Source organism: Heliangelus exortis, chromosome 1 (genome assembly GCF_036169615.1).
Source record: "Heliangelus exortis chromosome 1, bHelExo1.hap1, whole genome shotgun sequence".
NCBI lineage: Eukaryota > Metazoa > Chordata > Aves > Apodiformes > Trochilidae > Heliangelus > Heliangelus exortis.
Window position 1 is genome coordinate 13989450 of NC_092422.1, and position 12119 is coordinate 14001568.

General features: G+C 39.9%; 1 long non-coding RNA gene across 1 annotated transcript in view; it reads left to right on the forward strand.

Moving 5' to 3' along the window:
* LOC139791924 (uncharacterized) overlaps positions 1 to 7693 on the forward strand; it is a 51237-nt gene extending 43544 nt beyond the window's left edge. Inside the window, exons 3-5 of the long non-coding RNA XR_011724087.1 lie at positions 141 to 240; positions 6267 to 6357; positions 7154 to 7693. This is a non-coding gene — a long non-coding RNA (uncharacterized lncRNA). The remainder of the gene's footprint in view (positions 1 to 140; positions 241 to 6266; positions 6358 to 7153) is intronic.
* The last annotated feature ends 4426 nt before the right edge of the window (positions 7694 to 12119 follow it).

Consider the following 12119-nt stretch of genomic DNA (forward strand, 5'->3'; position numbering starts at 1 on the left):
GATTTGATTCCTTATGAGATCTATTGAGAAGGGAGAAAAATATTTCTTGATTACACATTTGCTGTTGATTTTGTACAGCAGCCAGGAAGGGGAGAGAGTGTTTCTATGCTAATGTTAAATAAAGTGTGTTATGTTTGCAGCCTGAGATGCTGTGCAGGGGATCTGTGGTGGTGCGGATCTGAAGAAGTAACTGTGTCTGTTGAATTTCACTTCTCTACTTGAAAGCACAGACATAAAGAGGTATGTACCAGGAAGGATTTGCTGGGTTTGGCACATTTTACAGCTTCCTCAAACTTCGTGTTTGCTTTCAGAATGAAATCCTTGGGTTCACAAACATTAGCATTGTGCTAGCATTCTCTCCACTCCTTAACTCATCTTTGTATTTCTATATTAAACCTGATGATGCTCTTGGCAGCAAGGCCTGTTTGGTAATGAAAAGTGTGCTTTGATACACTGAGCACGGAACTGCAAAACGTAGCTCAAATAATTCACTGATTTATTTACCCATTGATTATTATTTACACATTTATTCATGTGGATCCTCAAGGGGGAGTAGTGGCCCAGGAATGCTGTGGTTTTGGTACTTGATTGCTTCAGATATGATTGCTTTTTGAATGGAGAAGGCAGAGTAGTCAAACTCACAAGCAGCAACAAAGTGCAGGTTATCACCATTGAAGAACAGTGCAGCTGATGAAGAGGAGAAAAAGCAGTTTCAAAAGCTGAAGTAAGTGAGTCACAGGGAAGCAGAACATGACTATGATTAGGAAGAAATACGAAGCAACTGCTGGGGAATTTTTGTCTTGATACAAGATGTCTCTGAAGAAAACGTGATGAAGACTTTCTCTAACCAGGCTCAGCCACAAAAGTAGAATTCCCTCTTTCCCCCATTTTTTTTATCCCCAGTTTTCGCACTATACAGCAGAAGAATTAATTTTGCATTCCCATCACGGTGTATATCTCCTTCAGGAGCAGGCCCAAACACATGAGCCAATTTCCTTTCTGACCATCCAAAGCCTCCATGTGCTACAAAGGTCCTTGTGAAAACAGGCTTTCATTTATTCTGTGTACTAACTATACTCCTGAATCTGCAGAATAATCCACCACCAAGTTACCTGCAGTAAGTGCTTAGGAAGTTACTGAATGAAAAGTTCAGTAACTTTACAGACTGAGGACAGAAGTATGCTCCTAAATACCTCTGAATATAGTTTATCACTGTAGCAGCTTTTCTTGCACCCTGTAGCAGTAATACATAGGTGCAGTACCACTCAAGACTCTTAAAACTACAGAAATTAAGTGCTACATCATATATACACATTGATACTCTGTATAAAGTTAGCTGAAGAAACTAGAAGACAAGTGTAGATGACAAAGTGAAAAAGTGAGAAAAATGTTTAAGTTTTAATTGAAGAAAGATGTGGCACTGATAATAGTGGTATCTAAATACACATTAGGGTACATAGTTGTAATTTAAAATGTATCTTACAGTTATTTCTACAATCCCAAGTTTCTTGAAAATGAAAGATGATTAATCTACGTGGGTAGAGCCCTTCTTAAATCTTCGTTTGTGAAGCCAAGCCAAGTCATGATGATGATGATGGCTGCAAAGTAATTAATGACTGCATTTTTTACCATAACAATGACCTAATTCCACAGAAGTCCATTATTTATTGAGCTGGACTTCTATTTCCTTTTACCATCATCTGGTATCAGCTGAGCTAGATCTGCTGAATTTTATGGAACATGGTCTTTGCTTTCTGTTGTGGAGTAATTTTGTATGTCTGTGTATGGGGAGAGCAGCTGTTAATTTCACAGATAAAATCCAAACACCACAAGTTGGCAGAGATTCACATTGTTCCAATGAAGAGGGGACACAATTTTTTTCTTCATGTATGTCTCAGAGATTTAAATAGAGCAAAGCTAATTAAATTTATAGCATATAGAAAATGATGTGGAAAAAAACAGAAGACAAATAACAAGTAGATTTCTAAATAGTAGAAGAATGAAGGCCTGTAACAGCTTTCTGTGTGAAAAGAGCAATAATTGAAGTGTCTTCAAAACAAAACTTGGCAAATTTATGAAGTGTGTTTGCCTAACAGCTCTGAACCAGAATGTCTTTCACAGCAAGGCATTACAGATTTTCTTGGTAACCATTTTACATCTCCTTTGCATTCATTTTGAGCACTTTAAAGCAAGGGCTTAGGCTGATATAAAGCCAGTTTCAGGAGGTAAGGGACCATCTGGGTTAGCAAAGAGGAGGAGAAAGAGAATCCCAGGATCCCAGAACAGTGATGGTTAGAAGGGACCTCTGAGATCACCGAGACCAACCGTACACACACCCCTTCAGCTGCTCCTCATAAGACTTGTTCTACAGGCCCCTTACCACCTTGGTAACTCTCCTCTGGACACATTCCAGCACCTCAATGTCCTTCTTGTGGTGAAAGGCCCAGAACTGAACACATTACTCAAGGTGCAGCCTCACCAATGCTAAGTACAGAGGCAAGATCTCTTCCCTTCTCCTGCTGGCCACAATTCCTGGTACAATCCAGGATGCTGTTGGCCTTCTTGGCCACCTGGGCACACTGCTGCCTCATGTTGATCCAGCAGCCCACCAGCACTCCCAAGGTTCTTTTCTTCTTAGGAGCTTTCCAGCCACTCTTTCCCAAGCCTGGGGTTGTGACCAAAATGCAGGACCCAGCACTTGGCCTTATTGATCCTCATCCAATTGGCCTTGGTCCATTGATCCAACCTGTCCAGGACCCTCTGTAGAACCTTCCTAACCTCAAGCAGATCAATGCTCCCACCCAATTTAGTGTCGTCTGCAAACTTACTCTCAGTCCCCTTGTCCAGATCATTGATAAAGATATTAAACAAGAATGGCCCCAAAACTGAGCCCTGAGGGACACCACAGGTGACTGGCTGCCAACTCGAATTCACCCCATCAATCACAACTCTCTTGGCAAGGCCATCCAGCCTGGTATTTACCCAGTGAAGAGTACACTTGTCTGTGCCATGGTTTGCCAGCTTCTCAAAGAAAATACTGTGGGAGATGGTATCAAAATCCTTACCAGAATCCTGGTAGACAACGTCTACAGCCTCCCCTCACCCAGAAGGTGGATCATGTGGTCACAGAAAGATATCAGGTTGGTTAAGCAAAACCTCTCTTTTATAAACCCATGCTGGCTGGGCCCGATCCCTTGGCTGCCCTTTACTTGCCATGAGAGCTCACTCAGGATGATCCTCTCCATGATCTTTCCCAGTGCCAAGGTCAGGCTGACAGGTCTGTTGTTCCCTGGATCCTGCTTCTAGCCCTTCTTGTAGGTGAGCATCACATTAACCACCCTCCAGTCATCTGGGACCTTTCCTGTTGACCAGGAGTTGATGAAGAGAGAGGAGGATGAAGAGAGAGGAGGATGACGAAGAGAGGCTTAGTGAGCTTCCCTGCCAGCTCTCTCAGCACTCTTGGGTGAATCCCACCTGGCCCCATGGACTTGGGTGTGTCTAGGTGCAGAAACAGATCATTAACGAGTTCCTTCTGGGTTAAGGAAGGGTTGTTCTTCTCCAGAAGGGTTGTCCTTATCCTCCAGAGAAGGTTCCTATAGTTAATCTTTAAGCTACAAGATATTAGTAAAAATAAAAATATGAAGTAAAATAAAGTAGGTATTAACCTAAACGATAGTCCTCTAAAAGTCTAGGTTCCTCAGTCCCTTTCTGGGGAGAGGTCGGGAGAGCTCCTTCAGAGGCTGACCCAAGCTAAGTGCCAAAGAATTCAGCTTTATATTGCTTTGCCCCAGGCATACACAGCTGCTCCCAGCAGGTAACTTCTGACTTGAGCTGTGCAGCTGAAGACCCAAAAGTGTAGCAAGGAACAGAGCACCTGTGAAGGGCCAGTGTGACCATTTAGGAGCAATCTCATCTAGATTAACAGCCAGGCTTGGACAGGGGGTTTCAGCAGGCAGCAACTCTCCCTTACAGAGGCTCCAAGTGAACATTTTGAAGGACATCTATGAAGAGGCTTTTCTTGCCAAAAATCTTTCTCCATGCTTTCCATTCATGTGGGGAGACCCCATCCTTTAAGTCCTTCCATGCTGGATATGCTCAGGTTACACTAGAAGTTCAGTATTTTCAGTATTTATCCTCAAATTTTATAAGGTACAACAGCAATAAAAAAATGGGAGATGACAGCAGTGACAAATATTTCTGTCCTGAACCACATTCACTGGTAACATGGTACCTGGCAACATGAACCTAGAGACTGAAGGTGCCTTGGCTTTCTAGATATGAGTGTGCTGTACTGCAGTACTTGCCTGTGGGGTCTCCAGAGAGGGAGAAAATATTTAAATGAAGGGTTGATAAAAATGTGGGTGACTGGTTGGGCACAGTGCAGAGCCTTTCTGTGACCCCCAAGCTGAGCCAGAGTACACAGTGCTTTCTTAGTTTTGTCTGAATTATACTACTTTGTACCATGCAAGAATAATATGAGAGCCATTATTATAAATCACAGGGTATGAGAAGCTTCAAAATGAGGAAAATACTTACATAATGGACTTATTGTGCAGTATTTTGGTTGTTTAAGCGTGGTGAAATACACTTCAAATTTCTATAAATTGTATGTGTAAGCAAGGCTTTGGGATGCTGGCTTCAAGAAGTCTCAAGGGGATACCAGTTACTCCTTGGGGGCAGTGATAAAAATTGGTGATTTCAGTAAGTCCTGTATTTCCCTTCAGGTCTCTTCACTCCACTCACCAGCTGCCAGAGAGAAAAAAATATTAAGAACTATTGCATTATAGACTGTCTGTGCATCAACCTTCAGTGAGAAAAAGATGTTACTGAGGAGCACTGTCACTGTTCCATTTTGCCTTTAAAGAAATGAGGACAAGCTGAAAAGCAGACACAATATATCTCTTCAAAGAGAAAATAAAACCAACACAAATATCAGTGCACAGCATCTTGCTAGAGCTCTTAAAATCCAGTTAACTCACAGGATTCTTGGTATATTTACCAGTCCATGAAAAAAAAAATCAAATACAAGAATTATAGATATGAACTAACTGCTAGCTTGTAAGTCCACAAATGTTTTCTTTAATAATTTATACTTATCACACATTGTCTTTATTTATTTAGCTATTTTGGTGTTTAAAAATATTTTTACTCAATAACCTAGAATATGTACAGGCACCAAATCAATAATTTCGTTCATTTTATGCCAGAAGAAGTTCAATTTCATGCACAGAGTAATTAGTCCTCTTACATCTCTACCAACAGAGTTAAATTTGATTAAATGTCTTGTTTTCCTTTTTCTGTTCCAGGGGAGGGATAGTGCTATGGCTCTAGGAGGTGTATTACAGAAAAAAAACCAGACTCTTAATCTTAGATGGAGAATTCATCTGTTAAAATGGCACCTGCACTTCTTATTTTGGAAAAAGTAATCCACCTTTATCTTAGTCAGTCTTTTATAGACACTTTCAAAGAGTTACCATGTTTTCTTATAGCCTTGTTGCTTTAAACAAGCCTCTTCAATTCTTGACAACCCTTTCCTTATGTTCTCACACTGATTTTCAGTGCTAAATTCCGTAACAGCAGTAAATAACTGTTCCCTTTTATCAGCATGCTTGACAAATCTTGCTTATACTTTCTTGCTGATAGAGCCAGAGATGAAAAAAATTTTGGTTTTCACTGTTGACAACTGAATCTAAAGGGATGTGTATGAAGGATTCCCGTTTGGATGTGCAGAAATGAAGGATATTTGTAGTAGTCCCGCACAGCGAAAAATTTTTGCCAAATTTTGATCAAAGCATTTTTTTCCCACTTGGCTTTGTTCTGAAGTAGATAGAAAGCAAGATTCATTCACAAGAAGTGGGACAGAAGACTAAAAATCATTAATTTCTAGGCATTTGCAGATACCTGAAATGAAATATGTTTGTCTTCTGTGTAGGCTCCACAATTCTAAAGGGAGGCATAACAGTTTTTATGACTCACTTATATCTTGGTCCCAGGCTCTTCTGGGGGTTAAAATGTCTTTTTCTGTCATATAAGGAAATGAACAGAGGCAGAGAATCTCTTGCTTGAATTCTGTTAGGTGCAAGTATCTGACACATCTGCAATTTCTCTGCAAGCCTGACCCATTGGTCAGTCTTCTGGCAGTTGTTTAAGGAGTGATGCCTGGAAGAGTTTCTGAAGAAATTTGTGGTTGGTGTACAAAGGCACACTGGGAGGAATAAACAACCTGCATATAAAAAAATAACTCTCCCCCCCTTTTTTTTTGTTAGATAATGCAAACAACTGTGACAACAGGATGACAACAAAAATCACCAGACTTCAGTCATATCCACACTTTACCCGTGCTTCCCCAGGATTTCAGTGAGTGATATGCAAACTCATTGTTTTCAACTAAATAATTGTATTGTTACTCTGTCGGGCCTTATTCGTAAGATCACAGAATAAGTTCTTCCAAACTAAAATGGAGAAGAGGCAATTACCTTCTGCTCTGTCATCACCTTTTCCTTGATGAAATCAGATTATACTATTTCAAGGGTTGGACTTGATGATCTCTGAGGTCCCTTCCAACCCAGCCAATTCTATGATTCTATGATTCTATGATGAAAGGTCAGACTGAGGAGGCTGTAGACTGCACTCCAATGATTAATCACTTGGAGGGGTGTGAATATTTGCTGCTCTGCTTATGTGCCTTGCGTAACACTAATCCAGAACAGAGATCCTTCCTTCAGAGCGTGGCTCTCTCTGGATTATGTTTGCTGTTCCATACAGAACAGATTTGTCACAGCTTCTTCCACGGTTTCCCATTATGTCACCTACTTCCCTGGAAATGCAGGTGTTAAGGAAGTGGTCAGAATGGATTTCTCATTGAATTTCACTGGAGGTGATTGTGGGTAGAAAGATGAGACTGAAGATCTTCAAAATGCCAACACTCATGTATTTATTGCAATAATTTTATATTGATGGGCTACCTTGTGGTATTCCTTTCTTTACATAAAAAGAAAAGATTAGAAAAGAAGTAACTTCTCTACTTCTTTCTACTTTCTCTTCTTTCTTCTACTTCTGTCTGATGATCTGCTTAGGACTGATACAGCAGCCAATCTAGGAACTGTTTTTCATAATATTAATCAGATTTTCCTTCTCTCTGTCATCTCCACAGGTTTTGGACCAGAAAAGAAGTAAATAAGTCCTTAATATTAAGAAGGAAAAAGGAAATGGGCATGCTAAATCTGGGGAGTCAACTTTAAGCACAAATTCACAGCCAGACACTTGTTTGTTTTAATACAATGGTGTCTAATATAGGATTCTCAAATTTGTGTAGAAGCCCCAAAGGTGCAGGGGAATTAGACACTGAACTCAAGAGGCAAGCTTTTGGCTGCCAAGTGGAAGTTTTATGAGTGGCAAAGTCCTGATTTGAGAGCTCTGGCAGAATTAAGACCTATGACATCAGATGAGAGATGACCAGGAATAGACATTTACATTTGATCAGTTCTCTAGACTCTTCCAGTGTATTGACTAGATCTCCATTGCCTAATTTCATGTAGACAACTATATTATGTTTAGATACCAAATCCAGTATCTGAACCTCAATTCAGAGCTAACTTAGGGGTGAAATTCAATTGCCCACATATAATTACATAAAGAAATGTGAGGTGCAGTGTCCTGGATGGCTTTCAGGTGCTTCTCCAGAAGCATACAAGTCCCCATTTGTTTTGTTTCATGCCTTCTTATTCTATGTGTATGTCTTTGGTATCAGAGTCTTTGGCATTAAGCTACAGCTTGATGCAGCTGTCTAAAGATAAGCATCAAGTGCTATTTGAAAGGCCCTAGAATAAATTACCTGGCCTTTAGGTGCCTCTCCAGAGAACATGACCTTAGCATGTGTCCTGACTCATATGTACCACCCCACAGAGGTGTTCTGAATACCCCCAAGCCTCTCACGTGGCAAGTGATTTTTCTAAAGATAAACAGGATGGACTTAACCATCATGATCAAACCAGTTTCTAATCTTACTTAAGATAGATCAGTAGTCTGCTTTGAAAGCTGTGACATTCAAAAACAGTCAGGTCAGCTTTAAACTGCATTGCTTGGGTGCCATTAAAAGTGTGAGTAGCTTGAAGCTTGCTGAATCTTAGGATTTACCCTGTTCCTATACAATGTGCTGAGCTCCGACCTACTGCAAATCTAAGCTGTTCCTGAGATGTTTTATCTACACGTAGCTTGAATGTCAGTGTTTCAGCCTGAATGTCAATGTTTCAGGCAGAACAGACAAATGCATTCACCTACATTTTTACCTTGCTGTGAAAAAAATTGTGGTGAAAAATTTCTGGGATTCAACCTCCTGCTTGTCACATCCTGTCTGCTCTCATGGTATGCTTCTGCTGCTGCCTGTGGGCTAAAATGTCTGTTGGCAAACCCACATTTATGTATTTGTTGCTGAGTCACTGAGAAAGGTTTCACAATCATCTCTAGACAGAGCTCCCAGAAGCAGATGCTGCTGCTGGGGATGTCTGAATGTATGAGATGTGATCCTCAGTGAGCACCATCTGCTGTGGAATGATACCTCTGAACATCTGCAGAACATGTTTTGTGTTGAATACTTATCAGTAGCTATTGCTACCTGCCACAGGGAAAACTGCATGCCTGGCTCTAACAAATTTGCTTAGCTCTAGACAAGTTATTTGTATTAAAAAAAAAAAAGAAAAGTATTTTTGCCCTACTTGCTTGATTTACAGTTTAATGGAATTGACTGCTCCTGTGCTTAAAAACTGATCAGAATTTGTGGAGACCTAAGCCCTCCAAAAACAAAGAAAAGATTTTCAGGGAACATTGCTAAGTAGCTTCCTGTATAGCTTAAAGTTTGCTCTATTAAAATCCAGAATAGCAACACTGCTCAACTATTTTTTCATTATATAGGGAATTTTAAGCTCAACCGTTTTGTGATAACTGTAGCCAAGAGAGCTACCTCCCATCATATCTCTGATAAAGCCTCCTCATTCACAAGTAACAAGTCTAGCAGGGTATCTTTCCTAGTTGTCACATTGAATAACAAGAAATTATTACTATGACAAGAAATTATCTTCAACAAAATATAGAGATTTCTGTCTTCCTTGTCACAGCCATGTGGTATTCCTATAAAGTCTAGTAATTGGGATTTAAAGCTTTCGTGCTGGAGCTATGATTGTATGAGATTTTTCAAGTCATTTTTCAAGTCTTTTTCAATAATTTAATTTTTTAAAATTTCCAGGCAATTTTCAGTTGTGCAATAATTTTGTAAAAGTTTTCCTAATTGATACCTCTTAGTTTTTGTGTGCTGTGGGTTTTTCAGAACAAAGCTGAAGAGAGTGAGTTCAAAACTAATATGGAGAAAAATGTTAAATTAAATGCAGAATTATATACAAATCATCATTATATCTGATGATTTCATGGCTCAGATGTGGAGCTAATACATGTCAGAGTCTTTGTTAAAGGAGCTGGTCAGGAAATATCAGTTTTCTCACAGAAATAAATCAATAAAAATACTATTTTGGAAACAGACATTGGGTTTATATTAACTTCCTTACTTCCACAGAGGACATGGTGGTAGGATCAGGCCTATTTGCTGTGCAGTTAAATACATGCCAGTAAATTCTACTGCTGTGTTTACCTTGCTGCTGATTCCTCTGAACTCTAAATAACTCATAATTTGGGGTTATTTTTTTTTCTTTTCATTGTAGATTTGGAGTAAGAAACAATTATTATAAATGAACCAGTGTTAATGCTGCTTTTTTCCAAATTATTGAACATTTATTTGGAACGGCAAGACTTCTCCACTGCCATCAATAAATGAGATATAAACAGTGCCTTTGATAGAGATCTCTGAATATGTGAAATCAGAAAGTGAGAGGCAGCTCTTCAGAATACTGGTGGTGTATGAAGAGCAATAAGACAATAACCAAACCCTTCCTGCCTCTTTCTGCTGTTTCTCCATCACATAAGTGTGCAGCCCTTACACTTGCTCACTCCCAGTGCCCCCTCTATGGCTGCCTAACAACCTTTGCTCCTCACCTATGCAGTAGGTTTTGGGCAATTCCACTTGGATTGTCTGTTTTACATAATACAGTTTGCATGGGGGCAGTTAGACCTTTTCATACCTTTAAAAATATGGGCAACATAGGCCAGAAATAGAAAAGTAAGATTTCTGTTAGGTAATAAAATGAAAAATCAGATTTAAAACTTTGATGCTTCTTCTAATGTTAGTCTTTGAGGAAGGTTGGATGTACTCAATAGCAGCTTTGCTAGGTATTAACCACAGCAATACACACATCTGGTTAATTTCATCCTCATCTATTTTATTACCCAGCTTTATGCCAGAAAATACACATGCTCTGTATTTAATAAGTAAAGTGAATTTAATAACTCCTACAAAGATTTTACAGCTTTTCTAAATGAGGCTTCTTTAGAATACTGGTTTTGAATATTGGCTGGTTCCTCCTCCAAGTTACATGAAGATATGCACATGTACATCTATCCATATGCTTGTCTGTGTGTCTAAAATTTTTCTGTGCAGTTTTACTGGGACAGCTCTCCAAGGTGATCTTGTGTATGCTCCTCCTACCTATAGACAAAATTATTCCACATCTGTTTTGAATGAGTATGAATGAGTGTCCAAAGGATAATCTGCTTTATCATTTCTTGCCTTTTTTTTTTTTTACTTGGGTGTCACAGCTTTCTATAAACCACTGTTATGTTTCTTCTTGTGAAATGGTTGCAGCAGCTTCAACTCTGATTCAGATTCTTATCAAAGTCATCTAAGTTCTCTTGTCACACCAGTAGGCATAACATTAAATGTCAACTAACTAAGTGGGCATAAAATTAATAGGTCTGAGATTAGGTGAGAAGAGCAGAAATCATTTTGCCTGGTGGGCAGCTGGAAGCTGCTGCACTGGCATCTGTGAGCCTGGTGTTTGATGGTATTTGAGATACGGGGAGATGCTCAGGCTAGGGCTGGTATCTGAATATTGTGGTGCCAAAACCATTGCCAGGCACTAGATCCAAATCCTCTATACTGTAAAGTTTCTGGAGTGGCTCTTTTGTGGTTTCATCTTGGCCTAAGCCTCTGAAGAGTTCCCAGGTGCTATACAGGACATGTCGTGGGTCAGGAATGATTCCCAATAACTGTTTTGGATGTGGGCAACTTATTTCAGAGATTAAAGGAGTTTAATAGCCTGGGCGTGAGCTGTTTCATGCTTGTTGGCTTCTCTGTTGCCAGAGAATGGTCCCATCCATATGCTTCAGTCTAGTAGCCTCAACATATTAGTCCTATGGTTCCTCTTTGATCTGGTCATGTTGGTTACATATGCAGCTGGAGATCAGTCCCCCAGCACTGATTAATGCACTAGTCCAGCTATAGTCATGGTATCCCTGGTCTTTCAGGCTTTTCTGCTTGTGGTGTCTCTTCTCTAAGCCTCAGAATGAGAGACTGAATAGCAATAAAAAATTTGTTAAAGGAAATTCTACCTTCCATAGATCTAGGAGATGAATCACAGGCCACAAAGGATATGGCAATCAGTTTATGAAATCTGGGGCATTTTTCACTTCCTGATGAAAAATGAAAATCACATCAACTATGTTTTTTTAAGGAAGTTTTCCTTGTTTTCCATAGTATATTGCTGACAATCTTTTTTTTTTTTTTGCCCAAGTGCTACTACAGCACAAGTTTCGTGAAATCCTACGTGACTCCCTCCCAGCTTTTGCTAGGCAGTGGTGAAATGTGTCTGAAATGTAGGGGGTTTCAATGGTCTGTTGCTCCAAAACCTTGCTGACTGTACATCTGGAAAGCTCAAGGGAAACTGGATTTAAGAAGAATGAAGATTAATTGTTATCTGAAAGAACTTCAAATTTTTCACAGAAGGGGTTCTTGGTCCCTACGGTCTCTGGTTTTGTAGCAGGCCATGAAAAGGAGTTGTTCCAGGTCAGGAGAATTAGAGGCCGGGATTTCTGCTGTAAACTTGGGGTGAAATGAACCCAATCAACCACTGGTTGCCTTCTTCCAAGTGGTAATTTGATTGATGCTCCCCCAGAATGCACATACATCCTTCTTCACCCTCCCCAGCAGCTGAAGTGCCTGCTCAGGAGGTATCAAG